The 19772-nt window shown below is 36.0% G+C and overlaps 1 protein-coding gene and 1 pseudogene across 6 annotated transcripts in view; one reads left to right on the top strand and one right to left on the bottom strand.

Moving 5' to 3' along the window:
* Positions 1-19772, bottom strand: part of SPAG16 (sperm associated antigen 16) — a 1155561-nt gene that overhangs the window by 135148 nt on the left and 1000641 nt on the right. The gene's annotated exons all lie outside the window — the stretch shown is intronic.
* Positions 1889-2705, top strand: LOC101001347 (annotated as a pseudogene).

The following is a 19772-nucleotide window of genomic DNA, read 5'->3' as shown; positions in this document are numbered from 1 at the left end:
TGCTATTATTTTTGCGCTGGTTGTTGCTGCTGTCATGACTAAAGCATAAATTAACAAGAAGAGACCAAGTCTTTACACTTTTAGAAGACTGGTTCACACATGTTACTATAATAATAATTCAACAAAATAACTGATGCAGGCAAGATAAACAAATTACCCAGGCAGTAAACCTGTGTACAATCAATTTACTGACAGAAGACTGGTAGGCCCTGCAATTATTAATAATTATTAATAATTATCACAGTTGTATACTTTTATGTGTTTGCTAGGCTGCATCTTTTCTTACATATATAATTTTTTAGAGAATTGGTTGCTGTCATCTATACATCTCACGCTGAGTCAGTATTGGAGTTAGGTGGAGGCTCCTGTCAATGTTTCATCTGAACCTGCTGTGATCCTTTTTGTCTTTTCACAGCAAATCTGTCAGTCCAAGGTAAAGGCTTCTTCCACCTATTTAGAAAATCCATTATGCTATCATACATAATATGTCAAGTTGAAGAAACCTACATAGTGTCTCACAGTTTTGGACTGGATATTATGAGACTTGAAATCTGGTTCCAGCACTTGTTGCCAATTACTCCTCATATCCTAAGTTAGCCATTTAAATTGAGCTCAATTTGTGTATTGAGGAGATACATTACAAGGTTTCTGAGGTCTTTTCTGCTCTAAAATTTTCATTCTAAGATGGTAGAAAATATTAATTAAAAATTTTAACAATGGTATTTCTTTAAATTCTTAGTCAAAATCAAGAGTATATCTGCAAAATTGTGTCCTGTTAGAATAGTAGTCAGAATCACTAGGAAATCATGCAATTCCCAGATAAAGCTTCCTCTGTATTTAGAAGAAATAATCAGTCTATCAATTGATTAAACACAAATGTTTTATGCAACAAATTAATATTAATCTTAGGAAATACTGAATTGACAGATTTGAACCAGGAACAAAATCCACTAGTGTTTATCAGTGTTATACAATATTCCTCCTCATTAGATTTATCGTGACCATAGTAAGGTACCATTTTCCTTTTATTTCTGATAACACTTTTTTCAGCAATTTTATTATAATTGATTTAATCTACATCATTTATAATTTATATTTAATTTATGCTATTTTGAATTTCTAAATGTTTTAAGACATGCTTTATTCATATTTTAACAGTGTTAAAGTATAATTGATCTGTGATAAAATGTACACATATAAAGTGTACAATTCAATGTTTTAACACATGTATACACTTCTGAAGCCTTTATCACAATCAAGATAGTAAACATATCCATCACCGCTGAAAGTTTCTTTGTTCTCATGTATAATGACAGATTAGAACCCACTGCAATCCTCTCTACAGGAAGCCTCTCTACAGGAACTGTGCTTTCAGTTATATAGATTACTTTGTATTTTTTTGAGTTCTATATAAATGGGATCACACCATATATACTGTTTTTCGACTAGCTTTTGAAATTCAGTATAATTATTTCTAGATTCATCCACACTGTGTTTATCAGTAGTTTGTTACATTTTATTGTATGGACATACCAGAATTTGGATGATGGTCATTTGAGTTATTTCTAGTTTTTGACTATTGAATATAAAGATTCTATGAATATTTGGGTACAAGTCTTTGTATGGACATCGGTTTTTGTTTCTCTTAGGAGTATAATGGCTGAGTCATATGATAGGTATATATTAAACTTTCTAAAAAACTGTCAAACTGTTTTCCAAACACATAGGAGTCATGCCATTTTACATTCCCAGCAGGAGTGTATGAGAGTTCCCATTCTTCCCTGTCATCAACTTCATCAGAAATCAGTTGCTCCCTCTTTTCCCCACCTAGCGATGCTGGGCCTAGAAGTCTCTGCCAAGCTGTGGACATGGGCATTAGATCTGCAGGATGTGATTTGTTAAAGTTGTTAAGAATAAGGCCTACTTTAAGAGACACCAAGTGAAATTTAGAAGACAACGGGAGGGTAAAACTGATTACTATGCTCAGAAACGCTTGTTGATACAGGATAAAAATAAATAGAAAACACCCAAATACAGGATGGTAGTGAAACAAACAGATATCATTTGTCAGATTGCTTATGCCTGTATAGAAGGGGATATGATAGTCTACATAGCATATGCACATGGACTGTCAAAATATGGTGTGAAGGTTGGCCTGACAAATTACGCTGCAGCATATTGTACTGGCCTGCTGCTGGACCACAGGCTTCTCAATAGGTTTGGTATGGACAAGATCTATGAAGACCAAGTGGTGGTGACTGGAGATAAAGGCCTTGCCAGAACTACTACTGGCAGTAAAGTTTTTGGGGCCCTGAGGGAGCTGTGAATGGAGGTTTGTCTATCCCTTACAGTACCAAACGATTCCCTGATTATGATTCTGAAAGCAGGGAATTTAATGCAGAAGTACACCGGAAGCACATTATAGGCCAGAATGTTGCAGATTACATGCGCTACTAAGTGGAGGAAGATGAAGATGCTTACAAGAAACAATCCTCTCAATATATAAAGAACAGCATAACTCCAGACATGGAGGAGATGTATAAGAAAGCTCCTGCTGCTATCTGAGAGAATCCAGTCTATGAGAAGACACCCAATAAATAAGTTAAAAAGAGGTAGAACCATCCCAAAATGTCCCTTGCTGGAAGAAAGATCAGGTAGCTTCAAAGAAGGCAAGCTTCCTCACAGCTCAGGAGCGGGCTGCTTAGAGTTAAACCAAACAGTTTTCTATGAAGGTTTTTCAGAAAGATGATAAACTTAAAAAAAAAAAACCAACAACAGTTGCCCATATGTGGATCTATTTCTGGAATTTCTACTCTGTTTCTTTGACCAAGTTATTTCTTTATGATTCTATATTTTTAAATTTCCATATGAGTTTTAAAATCGGCTTGAAAATTTCTTCAATTAAGACCTACTAGGATTTGAACTGGCATTGTATTTAATCTATAGATAAGTTTGGGGAGAACTGACATCTTAATCATTTTGAGTCTTCTGTTGATGAACAAGTATAGCTCTCTATTTATTTATGTCTTCTTTATTTTTTTGCATGTTTTTTAGTTTGCATGGTGAATTACACTGTCTGATTTCAAATATTAAAACAGCATTGTATTACTGACATCATCTCTATTCGACCATGATTTCTGTCCTGGTATTTATACTTTCCTTTCTGCTACGTTGAGTTAATTTTCATGTCTTCTGGTGTCTTAAAGTGATCGTTGGTGTCATTAATTTGAGAAATTTTGTCTTTAGTAATGTTAGCATATAGTGCTGTAAATTCCTAAGAACTGCTTTAGCGTCATTCCTTAGTTTTTGATATGTTTGTATTTTCATTGTCGTTCAGTTCAAAATACTTTTTTATTTCTCTTTTTATTTCTTCTTTGATCCATGGGTTTTTTGATTTTCAAATATTTGGGGACTGATTGATTGAATTTTAAGTCTATCCTGTTTTGGTTAGAGAAATACATTGCATGAGTTGAATCTTTTAAAATTCACTAAGACTTATTTTATGGCTTAGTATATATCTTGGTCAATGTTTCATGTATACTTGAAATGAATACGTGTTGTGCTACTGATGGATGGAATGTACTACAAATGTCAATCAGTTTCCTCACATGCATGTCCTGATCAGTACTCTGATGAATACTTGAGGAGTATCTTATGCAAATATTTAGGGTTCTTTGTGTATCTCTCATCTCTCCAGATCTCTATTCTGTGAATTCCAAAAGCCTTGCTATCCCTGTGCTCTCATTTTCATTTCCTTACCTTACAGAGTTCACCAATTTCCATCTGAGCTCTCCTTTCTTGAGTTGTGGCTTAGAAATTCTCTCAAAGCAGGAAGGTGATGCAAATGTGGGGCTCTGTTTTTCATCTCTCTGGGTTACTTGTACTTCATTGCCTAGTGTTTTGCAATTTAAAAAAATGCTTGTTTCTCAGGAGGTTGATGAGGGCAGATCACAAGGTCAAGAGATCGAGACTATCTTTCTCAACATGGTGAAACCCAGTCTTTGCTAAAACCAGAAAACTTAGCTGGGTATTGTGGTGCACGCCTATAGTCCCAGCTACTCCGGAGGCTGAGGCAGGAGAATCGTTTGAACCCAGGAGGCAGAGGTTACAGTCAGCCAAGATTGCGCCACTGCACTCCAACCTGGAGACAGAGCAAGACTCCGTCTAAAAAAGCTTGTTTCAGACATTATGTTTGTTTTTGTTGTTGCTTGTTATTGTTTCAGGCAGGAGGGTACATCCAATTACTGTTCCTCTAACTTAGATAGAAGCAGAAGTCAAGTACAAGTTCAAAATAAAAATTCTGCTGCGGTGTTTAAAAGATGACACAGGAAAAGTGGTGTTTGAATCCCTTGCTTGCAGTAATGTCTGTAATCACAGTTCCACATTTAGGTTAAAATGTAGTTTTTCATTATTCTGAGAATCTTGTTTTCTGAAGGTTCAAATGCAGGTATAAAAACAATTCTTTTAGGTTGAAACATAAACATTAAGAAAATAAATTATTCCATTTGAAAAGTGGGATTTGTGTGCATTCACTGTAGCATAATCCAAAATCAAATATGAGCTTTAAAGGGAATAATTGAAAGTTGAAGGCTCTCAACTTTGCCCCTAATATTTCCTCATTTTATTTACCAGAAAATAAGTTTTTTCTCAAAGATAGTGCTTCTTAGGAAAATATGAAGATCCGTAAGGCATTTATGTAGGCTCTTTATAGAAGGACTGTATCAGTCCCACAGAAGCTCAAATATACCATTGTATGATACAGTTTCTCTACCTAGACAAAATAAGGTCAATAATCTTTCCTACCTTGAAAAAGGATGGGGTCTGGTTCCAAGATGACCAAATAGGAACAGCTCCTGTCTGCAGCTCCCAGCGTGATCGACGCAGAAGACGGGTGATTTCTGCATTTCCAAATGAGGTACCTGGTTCATCTCATTGGGACTGATTGGACAGTGGGTGCAGCCCACAAAGGGCAAGCCAAAGCAGGGTGGGGCATCGCCTCACCCGGAGAGTGCAACATCAACAAAAAGGTCATCTACACCAAAATCCCATCTGTAGGTCACTAACATCAAAGACTAAAGGTAGATAAAACCACAGAGACGGAGAGAAACCAGAGCAGACAAGCTGAAAATTCTAAAAATCAGAGCACCTCTTCTTCTCCAAAGGATCGCAGCTCCTCACCAGCAATGGAAAAAAGCTGGACAAAGAATGACTTTGAAGATCAAGTAGAAGAAAGAATATGAGTGATTGAAGATAAAATTAATGAAATAAAGTGAGAAGAGAAGTTTAGAGGAAAAAAGTAAAAAGAAACAGAGCCTCCAAGAAATCTGGGACTATGTGAAAAGACCAAATCTACGTTTGATTAGTGTACCTGAAAGTGACGGGGAGAATGGAACCAAGTTGGAAAACACTCTGCAGGATATTACCCAGGAGAACTTCCCCAACCTAGCAAGGCAGGTCAACAATCAAATTCAGGAAACACAGAGAACACCACAAAGATGCTCCTGGAGAAGAGCAACCCCAAGACACATAATTGTCAGATTAACCGAGGTTGAAATGAAGGAAAATATGTGAAGGGCAGCGAAGAGAAAGGTCAGGCTACCCACAAAGGGAAGTCCATTGGACTAACAGCAGATCTCTCGGCAGAAACTCTACAAGCCAGAAGAGAGTGGGGGACAATATTCAACATTCTTAATACCTGATGTAAATGACGAGTTGATGGGTGCAGCACACCAACATGGCACAAGTATACATATGTAACAAACCTGCACGTTATGCACATGTACCCTACAACTTAAAGTATAATAATAAATAAATTAAAAAAAAAAAAATTTCAACCCAGAATTTCACATCCTGCCAACTAAGCTTCATAAGTAAAGGAGAAATAAAATCCTTTACAGAGAAGCAAATGCTGAGAGATTTTGTCACCACCAGGCCTGCCTTACAAGAGCTCCTGAAGGAAGCAATAAACATGGAAAGGAACAATAGGAACTAGCCACTGGAAAAACACGTAAAGACCATCGATGCTAGGAAGAAACTGAATCAACTAATGGGCAAAAGAACCAGCTAACATCATAATGACAGGATCAAATTCACACATAACAATATTAACCTTAAATGTAAATGGGCTAAATGACCCAATTAAAAGACACAGACTGGTAAATTGGATAGAGTTAAGACCCATCAGGGTGCTGTATTCAGGAGACCCATCTTATGTGCCGAGACACACATAGGCTCAACATAAAGGGATGGAGGAAGATCTACAAAGCAAATATAAAGGAAAAAAAGAAAAAAAAAAAAGAAAAAAAGAAAAGCAGGGGCTGCACTCCTACTCTCTGATAAAACAGACTTTAAACCAACAAAGATCAAATGAGACAAAGAAGGCCATTACATAATGGTAAAGGGATTAATTCAACAAGAAGAGTTAACTATTCTAAACATATATGCACCCAATACAGGAGCACCCAGATTCATAAAGCAAGTCCTTAGAGACCTACAAAAAGACTTAGCCTCCCACACAGTAATAATGGGAGATTTTAACACTCCGCTGTCAATATTAGACAGATCAACAAGACAGAAGGTTAACAAGGATATCCAGGACATGAACTCAGCTCTGCACCAAGCGGACCTAATAGACATCTACAGAACTCCCTACCCCAAATCAACAGAATATACATTCTTCTCAGCACTACATTGCACTTATTCCAAAATTGACCACATAGTTGGAAGTAAAGCACTCCTCAGCAAATGTAAAAGAACAGAAATTACAACAAACTGTCTCTCAGACCACAGTGCAATCAAATTAGGACTCAGGATTAAGAAACTCACTCAAAACCGCCTAACTACATGGAAACTGAACAACCTGCTCCTGAATGACTACTGGGTAAATAATGAAATGAAAGCAGAAATAAAGATGCTCTTTGAAAGCAATAAGAACAAAGACAAAATGTACCAGAATCTCTGGGACACATTTACAGCAGTGAGTAGAGGGAAATTTATAGCACTGAATGCCCACAGGAGAAAGCAGGACAGATCTAAAATTGACATCCTAATATTGCAAGTAAGAGAACTAGAGAAGCAAGAGTAAACAAATTCAAAAGCTAGCAGAAGGCAAGAAATAAGTAAGATCAGAGCAGATCTGAAGGAGATAGATACACAAAAAACCCTCCAAAAAATTAAAGAATCCAGGAGCTGGTTTTTTTTTTAAAAGGTCAACAAAATTGATAGACTGCTAGCAAGACTAACAAAGAAGAAAAGAGAGAAGAATCAAATAGACACAATAAAAAATGATAAAGGGGATATCACCATCAATCCCACAGAAACACAAACTACCATCAGAGAATACTATAAACACCTCTACACAAACAAACTAGAAAACTTAGAAGAAATGGATAAATTCCGGGACACATACACCCTCCCGAGACTAAACCAGGAAGAAGTTGAATCTCTGAATAGACCAATCACAGGCTCTGACATTGAGGCAATAATTAATAGCCTACCAACCAAAAAAAGTCTAGGACCAGAAGGATTCACAGCTGAATTCTATTAGAGGTACAAAGAGGAGCTCCTACCATTCTTTCTGAAACTATTCCAATTAACAGAAAAAGAGGGAATCCTCCCAACTCATTTTATGAGGCCAGCATAATCCTGATACCAAAGCCTGGCAGAGACCAAACAAAAAAACGTAAATTTAGACCAATATCCCTGATGAACATTAATGCAGAAATCCTCAATAAAATACTGGCAAACTGAATCCAGTAGCACAACAAAAACTTATCCACCATGATCAAGTCAGCTTCATCCCTGGGATGCAAGGCTGGTTCAACATATGCAAATCAATGAATGTAATGCATCACATAAACAGAACCAAAGACAAAACTCACATGATTATCTCAATAGATGCAGAAAAGGCTTTTGACAAAATTCAACAGCCTTCATGCTAAAAACTCTCAATAAACTAGGTATTGATGGAACATATCTCAAAATAGTAAGAGCTATTTATGACAGACCCACAGTCAATATCATACTGAATGGGCAAAAACTGGAAGCATTCCCTTTGAAAACTGGCACAGGACAGGGATGCCCTCTCTCCCTACTCCTATTCAACACAGTGTTGGAAATTCTGGCCAGGGCAATCAGGCAGGAGAAAGAAAGAAAAGGTATTTAATTAGGAAAAGAGGAAGTCAAATTGTCCGTCTGCAGATGACATGATTGTATATTTAGAAAGCTCATTGTCTCCACCCCAAATCTCCTTAAGCTGATAAGCAACTTCAGCAAAGTCTCAGGATACAAAATCAATGTGCAAAAATCACAAGCATTCCTATACACCAATAACAGACAGAGAGCAAAATCATGAGTGAACTCCCATTCACAATTGCTACAAAGAGAATAAAATACATAGGAATACAACTTACAAGGTGTGTGAAGGAGAACTACAAACCACTTGTAGTTCTTCAAGGAGAACTACAAACCACTACTCAATGAAATAAAGGGGGACACAAACAAACGCAAGAACATTCCATGTTTATGGATAGGAAGAATCAATATCGTGAAAATGGCCATACTGCCCAAGGTAACTTATAGATTCAGTGCAATCCCCACCAAGCTACCAATGACTTTCTTCACAGAACTGGAAAAAAACTACTTTAAATTTCATATGGAACCAAAAAAGGGTTCGCATTGCCAAAACAATCCCAAGTAAAAAGAACAAAGCTGGAAGCATCACGCTATCTGACTTCACACTATACTACAAGGGTACAGTAACCAAAACAGCATGGTACTGGTACCAAAACAGAGATATAGACCAATAGAACAGAACAGAGGTCCCAGAAATAACACCACACATCTACAACAATCTGATCTTTGACAAACCTGACAAAAACAAGAAATGGGGAAAGGGTTCCCTCTTTAATAAATGGTACCAGGAAAATGGGTTAGCCATATGCAGAAAGCTGAAACTGGATCCCTTCCTTACACCTTATACAAAAATTAATTCAAGATGGATTAAATACTTAAATGTTATACCTAAAACCATAAAATCCCTAGAAGAATCTATAAATTAACTTAGGCAGTATGGCCATTTTCACAATATTGATTCTTCCTATCCATGAGCATGGTATGTTCTTCCATTGGTTTGTGTCCTCTTTTATTTCACTGAGCAGTGGTTTGTAGTTATCCTTGAAGAGGTCCTTCACATCCCTTGGAAGTTGGATCCCTAGGTATTTTATTCTCTTTGAAGCTACTGTGAATGGGAGTTCATTCACGATTTGGCTCTCTCTCTGTTTCTGGTGTATAAGAATGACTTTCTTCACAGAATTGGAAAAAACTGCTTTAAAGTTCATATGGAACCAAAAATCACCCCGCATTGCCAAGACAATCCTAAGCCAAAAGAACAAAGCTGGAGGCATCATGCTACCTGACTTCAAACTATACTACAAGGCTACAGTAACCAAAACAGCATGGTACTGGTACCAAAACAGAGATATAGACCAATGGAACAGAACAGAGCCCTCAGAAATAATACCACACATCTACAGCCATCTGATCTTCGACAAACCTGAGAGAAACAAGAAATGGGGAAAGGATTCCCTATTTAATAAATGGTGCTAGGAAAATTGGCTAGCCATAAGTAGAAAGCTGAAACTGGATCCTTTCCTTACTCCTTATACGAAAATTAATTCAAGACAGATTAGAGACTTAAATGTTAGAACTAAAACCATAGAAACCCTAGAAGAAAACCTAGGTAATACCAGTCAGGACATAGGCATGGGCAAGGACTTCATGTCTAAAACACCAAAAGCAACGGCAACAAAAGCCAAAATTGACAAATGGGATCTCATTAAACTAAAGAGCTTCTGCACAGCAAAAGAAACTACCATCAGAGTGAACAGGCAACCTACAGAATGGGAGAATATTTTTGCAATCTACTCATCTGACAAAGGGCTAATAATACCCAGAACCTATAAAGAACTCAAGCAAATTTACAAGAAAAAAACAAACAACCCCATCAAAAAGTGGGCAAAGGATATGAACAGACACTTCTCAAAAGAAGACATTCATACAGCCAACAGACACATGAAAAAATGCCCATCATCACTGGCCATCAGAGAAATGCAAATCAAAACCACAATGGGATACTATCTCACACTAGTTAGAATGGCAATCATTAAAAAATCAGGAAACAACAGGTGCTGGAGAAGATGTGGAGAAATAGCAACACTTTTACAGTGTTGGTGGGACTGTAAACTAGTTCAACCATTGTGGAAAATGGTGTGGTGATTCCTCAAGGATCTAGAACTAGAAACACCATTTGACCCAACCATCCCATTACTGGGGATATACCCAAAGGATTATAAATCATGCTGCTATAAAGACACATGCACACGTATGTTTATTGCAGCACTATTCACAATAGCAAAGACTTGGAATCAACCCAAATGTCCATCAGTGACAGACTGGATTAAGAAAATGTGGCACATAGACACCATGGAATACTATGCAGCCATGAAAAAGGATGAGTTAATGTCCTTTGTAGGGACATGGATGCAGCTGGAAACCATCATTCTCAGTAAACTGTCACAAGAACAGAAAACCAAATACCGCATATTCTCACTCATAGGTGGGAATTGAACAATGAGATCACTTGGACACAGGAAGGGAAATATCACACACCAGGTCCTATTGTGGGCAGGGGGCAGGGAGGAGGGATAGCATTAGGAGATATATCTAATGTAAATGACAAGTTAATGGGTGCAGCACACCAACATGGTACATGTATACATATGTAACAAACCTGCACGTTGTGCACATGTACCCTACAACGTAAAGTATAATAATAATAATAATAAAAAAACCCTAGAAGAAAACCTAGGGAATACCATTGAGGACATAGGCATGGGAAAAGACTTCATGACTAAAACACCAAAAGCAATGGCAACAAAAGGCAAAATAGACAAATGGGATCTAATTAAACTAAAGAGCTTCTGTACAGCAAAAGAAACTACCATTAGAGTGAACAGGCAACCTACAGAATGGGAGAAAATTTTTGCGATCTACCCATCTGACAAAGGGCTAATATCCAGAATCAAAGAACTTAAACAAATTTACAAGAAAAAAACATACATCCCATCACAAAATGGGCAATGAATATGAAGAGACACTTCTCAAAAGAAGACATTTATGCAGCCGACAGAAACATGAAAAAATGCTCATCATCACTGGTCATCAGAGAAATGCAAATCAAAACCCCAATGAGATACCATCTCACACCAGTTAGAATGGCAATCATTAAAAAGCCAGGAGACAACAGATGCTGGAGAATATGTGGAGAAATAGGAATGCTTTTACACTGCTGATGGGAGTGTAAACTAGTTCAACCATTGTGGAAGACAGTGTGGCGATTCCTCAAGGATCTAGAACTAGAAATACCATTTGACCCAGCCATCCCATTACTGGGTATATACCCAAAGGATTATAAATCATGCTACTATAAAGACACATGCACATGCATGTTTATTGCGGCACTATTCACATTAGCAAAGACTTGGAACCAACCCAAATGTCCATCAATGACAGACTGGGTTAAGAAGATGTGGCACATATACACCATGGAATAGTATGCAGTCATAAAAAAGGATGAGTTCATGTCTTTTGCATGGATGAAGCTGGAAACCATCATTCTCAGCAAACTATCACAAGGACAAACCAAACACCGCATGTTCTCACTCATAGGTGGGAAATGAACAATGAGAACACTTGAACACAGGGGAACATCACACAGTGGGGCCTGTTGTGGGTTGGGGGGTAAGGGAAGAGATAGCATTAGGAGAAATACCTAATGTAAATGAGTTCATGGGTGCAGCAAACCAACAAGGCACGTGTATACCCATGTAACAAACCTGCACGTTGTGTACATGTACCCTAGAAATTAAAGAATAAAAAAAAATTTCCACCATACAGATATAAGAGACATAAATAACTTTCAGAACATAGATGATAGCAAAATATAACAAAATAATTAGGAAGTGATAAAAAAAATCTTTCATACCTTATACTATGTTAAAAAGGAAAATTGGTAAATATAAATTATAATTGTAAAAGCCATACAGGTAGAAATGGCACAGATGTGACAATTTGAAAGGAAACCAATAAGTACTTATAATTTTAATGAAGTGTTGTCAATATTATAGTACTGTGCATTAAGATCACAAATTTCCTTATAAGAAATTATTCTGATTTTCCTCTGAATTAAATAGATATTATGAGAATCACATACATAGTTAAAACTCTTCAAAGCTTAACTTCTAGATCTGTTAAGCTCAATGACATTCATATAAAAACAGACTCCTGCTATTCTTCCTTTTTTTTTTTTCTTTTTTCTGGAGGGAGTTTCACACAGTTTCTTTTTTTATTTATTTATGTTTTTCTGAGACATAGTTTCACTCTTGTCACTCAGGCTGGAGTGCAATGGCACAATCTTGGCTCACTGCGACATCCGCCTCCCGGGTTCAAGTGATTCTCCTCCCTCAGCTTTCTGAGTAGCTGTGATTACAGGCATCCGCCACCCCACCCAGCTAATTTTTGTATTTTCAGTAAAGACGGGTTTTGCCATGTTGGCCAGGCTGGTCTCAAACACCTGACCTCAGGTGATCCACCAGCCTTGGCCTCCCAAAGTGCTGGAGTTACAGGCATGAGCCACCACACATGGCCAGTTTCTCTTAATAAGGTTTCAATATATTGTTTGAAGTCATCATTTTCTTTCAACTTATTAGGAGATTAGAAATAACTTTCCAACAAACTTCTAAATCTATGAACTTCTGCATAAGGTAATTATTAAAATGGATATAGATATGAAAAAATACTTGGTATCATAAGGCACTTATTTACGTTCAGTACCTCTGATGGGGAAAATTTTTAAAATATAGTTATTTCTTGTTTGAATATAAACAAAGCTAAAAAATTCTTTTTTATCCCTATTACTACTTTGGAAAACTTCCTAATTTCCTATGCTTCAGTCTTAATTGTTGAAATAGTAGTGCAGTTTGGCTGCCTTACAACATGGATACTTACTAGTCATTGGTTTTAAAGAAAAGAAAAATGCAAAAAAGTATCAGAATTATACTTCACCCTTCAAATTAATTTACCGCTTAAATTAAGATCTAAAAGTCACAGATTTTCAGTAAATATTTGTTTTTTCATTCAAAAATCATTTCCTAGACTTTTACTTTCTATTGGCCACTGTTTTCTGCACAGTGGGTATATTCAGGAAAAAGGTAGAAAAAGGTTACTATATTTATGGAACTTATACTTTGTTTTAGAAGACAGCTACTGAATATGATCATTATTGTGACGCATGCTGTGAAAGAAATAAAAAGTGTGATGTGACAGCAAGTACCTCTGATGGGGAGCTACTTTACAGATAAGATGGTCAGAAAACACCCCTTTACAAGATACTTAAATATCTAGGATATTTAAATCCAAGAACTGTAGGGCTATGGAGTCAACCATGGGACTAATCAAGGATATGCATTTCAGGCATATAGGAAAGCAAGTGAAAACTCCTAAAATGGCAAAGTTGAGATATTCTAGGAGTAGAAAGATAGCTAATACGTTGACTCATGAGAATATGAAAGCCATAGGTTGACTGAAGATAAAGTTGGACATGTAGTCAGGAGCCATATCATAGAGGCTCATGAGTTCCATTTTGAGGAGTTTAGTTTGATAAGCATAGTATGTTGTAAGCAGAAAGTGACAGACCACTCAGATTGGTATCCCGAAGAAAAACTTGGATCCCAAGATGCTTTTTCTATTTTATCAACCAACAGGTTTAAATTACACTTTCTTCTATGAAAGTAAAAAATACCCACAATGGACTTCATTTTTATTTTTTAAATATGTTTGGATTATGGTCCAAAAGAAAGCTTGAACTGTAAAATACTTGAACAAAGACTATGCAAATGGAATTAACAGAATGGTTAAGATGCAGCCAATGTTCAATAATGTTGCCATTTCATGTCTAATCTGCTAACTGAATATTTATGTAGATAAGTAGACTGCACTGGAAAATTATTCAAGTCAATACATTTTTAAGTACATGATCTTGTACCTGGTGTTCTAAGGGATACAAAGATTAGTGTGATGAAATTCCAGTTTTAAAGGAATTAAGACTCCAATAGGAGGAGACAAGCTATGAAACTAAACATATTGATAATAATGGACCTAAAAGTCAAAAGATGTTTTCTTTCCTTTAATCCAAGTTCTGTCTCTGGCACTAATTCATTGTAAGATCTTGATCAGGAAATAACATTTGCCTTTAAGCAAACATTTCAGGATAAGCTCAATTTTAAAGATAAATAGAGGATACAAGGTGACCCCCATAATTCAGAGGTCATTGTTGGACTTCTGGTTTCAGCTTAAGTGCTCAAGATAGATTCTTCTCACAGACCTTCTCTGTTTTGCAATTATTTTCTCCTGAATTAAAATCTTCTTTAGAAGTACCTGGCAAAGATCTCCTTTAACAGCTACATGACATATGTTTCACCACCCCCTCCTTCCAATAAGTAGATTGGAGTTATAAAATACATGCAATATAATTCTTATGGCATTACAATTTGAGTTTGGCACAGAGTAGATTGAAATAGTTTTGAAAAATTGAATGTACACTAAATTTATTGCATTTAGTAAAAATCTCATGCTTCAGAAAAGATAGACATTTAACTAATCAAAAAATAATAATGTGATTTATGTAAGCAAAACACATACACATGCACACACACATACATTAGTATGCACACACAATTCTATGCTCACCAATTCCAGCCATAATCATGCAAAGAATAGGCATATGTCCAAATATCAAAGGAAATCATTTAAAATAGAATTCAATTTCTATAGTTGGGAGGTCAGATTAGGCTAGATGTTTTATTTTCTTCTCTAACTTATGAAAAAGTCCCATTGATTTTATCATAAGATTTTATAATAAAAAACTTTAAAATGTCATTTATCTTCAGAAAGACAACATTAGGCAATTCCCTTGATTATGACACGCTAATTTTGGATTTTCATGTTTAAACTGAAACAAAGATATTTTGCTATCTATATATTACATGGATACCCTGAGAACATAAATGTCCACCATTATAATTTAAATTTAAAGTGGACTTTCAAAACCTTGCAAATTTTTCCCAGAAGATATTGAAAAGATAAATAGCTGATTATTGTGTTTATAACATAATTCTATTTCTTTCTATACATAAAAAGTCTGGCATATTGTTATTAAATGCGATTTTTAGAGATTGGTAGAACTTAGTAACATTTGCATACAGCAATCTCTGACTTTCAAAAAATTACTGCTGAATAGCATAGGGAAAAGCATTTTATACAGCTTTTACATGCATGGCATGTATTAATGCAGAAATCCAGAAGCTAATGATATATCTAATGGCACATAAATACACAAAGAAGAATACACACATACACACACACACCCCCTTCAGATGCTTGATGCTTCTTGTTGTATTCATTAAGCCAAGCCATAATTTCTCTATTGTTTACTTTTCTTACATTCATTAAGCCAAGTCATAATTTCTCTATTGTTTACTTTTATCATAAATTCAAATGCCTTCTGTTAGTTTGTTTATTTTCAGTCATGTTGGTTCGTCTTTCAGCCTCTGGAAGATAAAATAATTGAGTTTTTTGATGACATGGTTAGACCTATATCATTTTCCACTAAAATGTCGTTAGATATTTCACTTAAGACAATGTCCTCTAGTTTCATTCATGTTGCCAAAAATGACAAATTTCCTTTTTTAAGGCTGAATAGTATTCCATTGTGTAAATATATCACATTTTAAAAATCCATTCATCCATTGATGGACACTTACATTGTTTCCATATCTTGACTATTGTGAAAGTACTGCAGTCAACATGGGAGTGCAGACAACTCTTCAACATACTGACTTCAATTCCTTTGGATATATATGCAGTGGTGAGATTGCTGGATCTCACAATAATTCTATTTTTAATTTTTTGAGGAAACTTCATACTGTTTTCCAAAATGTCTCTATTAATTTGCAATACCACCTACAATGTATGAGGGTTCCCTTTTCTCCACGTGCTTGCCAACACTTGTTATCTTTTGATAATAGTCACCCTAACAGCTGTGAGGCAATCTCTCATTGTGGTTTTAATTTACATTTCTCTTATAATTAGAGATGTTGAGTATTTTCTCATGAATTTGTTGGCAATTTGTATCTCTTCTTTCAAGAAATATCCATTTGAGTCCTTCACTCACTAGGGTTATTTGTTTTCTTCTTCTTTTTTTTTTTTTTTTTCCAGATGTCACTGGTTTTTTTGTTTTTTAATGATACTTTAAGTTCTAGGGTACATGTGCATAATGTGCAGGTTTGTTACATATGTATACTTGTGTCATGTTGGTGTGCTGCACCCATCGACTTGTCAGCACCCATCAACTTGTCCTTTACATCAGGTATAACTCCCAATGCAATCCCTCCCCTTTCCGAGTCCAAGTGATCTCATTGTTCAGTTCCCACCTATGAGTGAGAACATGCTGTGTTTGGTTTTCTGTTCTTGTGATAGCTTGCTGAGAATGACGGTTTCCAGCTGCATCCATGTCCCTACAAAGGACACAGACTCATCCTTTTTCATGGCTGCATAGTATTCCATGGTGTCTATGTGCCACATTTTCTTAATCCAGTCTGTCACTGATGGACATTTGGGTTTTCTTCTTAAGTACTTTGATTTCCTTGTATATTTTGGCTATTTACCCTCTTATTTGATATATGAGTTGCAAACATTTTCTCCTGATCTATGGGTTTTCTCTTCACTTTGTTGTTTACTGTGCAGAAACTTTCAGTCTGATATAAGTCCATGTAGTTCCTTCCATACACATTTTAGGGTTTTTTTTCTATTTCTGTGAATAATAACATTGGAATTTTGATAGATATTGCATTGAATCTATACAATGCTTTCAGTAGTATGGACATTTTCTCTATTAATTCTTTCAATCCATGAAAGAATTTATTTGTGGGATATCTTTCTATTTATTTGTGATATCTTTATTTTCTCTTGGTGCTTTTGCTTTTGAGGTTATATCCAACAAATCATTGCCCAGACCAATCAATGTTATGGAGCTTTTCCCATTATGTCCTCTTTTAATAGCTTTATAGTTTCAGGTCTTACATTTAAGGTTTTAATCTACTTTGAGTTGATTCTTATACAAGGTTTGAAATAAAAGCCTATTTTTATTCTTCTGTATATGAATATCAAGTATTCCTAATATTATTTTTTGAAGGGACTGTTCTTTCCCCATTGTATGATCTTGGCATCTTTGTCAAAAATCAATTCACCATAAATGTATGGGTTTATTCCTGGGCTCTCTATCCTATTCCACTGGTCAGTGTGTCTGTTTTTATGCCAGTATCATGCGGTTTTGTTTATTATAGGTTTGTAATATATTTTGAAATCCAGTAGTATAGTGCCTTCAGCTTTTATCTTTTTTTTTTCTTTTTTTTATTATTATACTTTAAGTTCTAGGGTACATGTGCACAACGTGCAGGTTTGTTATATATGTGCCATGTTGGTGTGCTGCACCCATCAACTCGTCAGCACCCATCAACTCGTCATTGACATCAGGTATAACTCCCAATGCCATTCCTCCCCCCTCCCCACTCCCCATGATAGGCCTTGGTGTGTGATGTTCCCCTTCCCGAGTCCAAGTGATCTCATTGTTCAATTCCCACCTATGAGTGAGAACATGCAGTGTTTGGGTTTCTGTTCTTGCGATAGTTTGCTGAGAATGATGGTTTCCAGCTGCATCCATGTCCCTACAAAGGACACAAACTCATCCCTTTTTATGGCTGCATAGTATTCCATGGTGTATATGTGCCACATTTTCTTAATCCAGTCTGTCACTGATGGACATTTGGGTTGTCGAAAGAACAAAGGCGGAGGCATCGCACTACCTGACTTCAAACTATACTACAAGGCTACAGTAATCAAAACAGCATAGTACTGGTACCAAAACAGAGATATAGACCAATGGAACAGAACAGAGTCCTCAGAAATAATATCACACATCTACAGCCATCTGATCTTTGACAAACCTCAGAAAAACAAGAAATGGAGAAAGAATTCCCTATTTAATAAATGGTGCTGGGAAAATGGGCTAGCCATAAGTGAAAAGCTGAAATTGGATCCTTTCCTTACTCCTTATACGAAAAATAATTCAAGACGGATTAGAGACTTAAATGTTAGACCTAATACCATAAAAATCCTAGAAGAAAACCTAGGCAATACCAGTCAGGACATAGGCATGGGCAAGGACTTCATGTCTAAAACACCAAAAGCAATGGCAACAAAAGCCAAAATTGACAAATGGGATCTAATTAAACTAAAGAACTTCTGCACAGCAAAAGAAACTACCATCAGAGTGAACAGGCAACCTACAGAATGGGAGAAAATTTTTGCAATCTACTCATCTGACAAAGGGCTAATATCCAGAACCTACAAAGAACTCAAACAAATTTACAAGAAAAAAACAACCCTATCAAAAAGTGGGCAAAGGATATGAACAGACATTTCTCAAAAGAAGACATACATACAGCCAACAGACACATGAAAAAATGCTCATCATCACTGGCCATCAGAGAAATGCAAATCAAAACCACAATGAGATACCATCTCACACCAGTTAGAATGGCAATCATTAAAAAGTCAGGAAACAACAGGTGCTGGAGAGGATGTGGAGAAATAGGAACACTTTTACACTGTTGGTGGGATTGTAAACTAGTTCAATGATTCTGGAAAACAGTATGGCGATTCCTCAAGGATCTAGAACTAGAAATACCATATGACCCAGCCATCCCATTACTGGGTATATACCCAAAGGATTATAAATCATGCTACTATAAAGACACATGCACATGTATGTTTATTGCAGCACTATTCACAATCGCAAAGACTTGGAATCCAGCTTTTATCTTTTTGGTAAAGGTTACTTCAGTTATTCAGGAATTTTTGTAGTTCCATACAAATATTGGGATTTTTTTTTCTATTTCTGTGAAGAATGACATTGGAATTTTGATAGGTATTGCATTGAATCTATAGAATGCTTTGGGTAGTATGGACATTTTAACAATATTAATTCTTTCAATTCAAAAACATGGGGTATCTTTCCATTTATTTGTGATATCTTCTTTTTTTTCATTAATGTTTTATGGTTTTCAGTATACAGATATTTCACTTCATTGGTTAATATGACTCCTAAGTATTTTATTCCTTTTGACACTTTTGTAAATGGGATTGTTTTCTTAATTTTTTCTTTTCAGGCAGTCTGTTGTTAGTGTATAGAAACATTACCAATTTTTTGTAAGTTGATTTTGATCCTGAAACTTTAATAAGTTTGTTTATTCTAACATTTTTTTTGCTGGATTCTTTAATTTTTTTTCTGTAATATCATGTCATCAGTACACAGAGATAATTTCACTTTATTCTTTTCTGTTTGGATACCTTTTATTTCTTTCTTTAGCCTAAACGCCCTATCTTGAATTTTCAGTATTATGTTGAACAGAAGTGGTGAGGGCGGGCATCTTTGTCTTGTTCCTGATCTTAGAGAAAAAGCTTTCAACTTTTCACCATAGGTGTGATGTTAGTTGTGAGATTGTCATATATGGCTTTTATTCTGTTGTGGAACATTCATTCTATATCTAATTTGTTGAGCTCTGTTGACTGTTCACAATCTTTAAGTAGGTCTGATC

The sequence above is a fragment of the Papio anubis genome, chromosome 10, assembly GCF_008728515.1.
Source record: "Papio anubis isolate 15944 chromosome 10, Panubis1.0, whole genome shotgun sequence".
In the NCBI taxonomy this organism is placed as follows: domain Eukaryota; kingdom Metazoa; phylum Chordata; class Mammalia; order Primates; family Cercopithecidae; genus Papio; species Papio anubis.
Note: the sequence above shows the minus strand (reverse complement) of the source record. Positions and strands in the feature narration are given on the sequence as shown.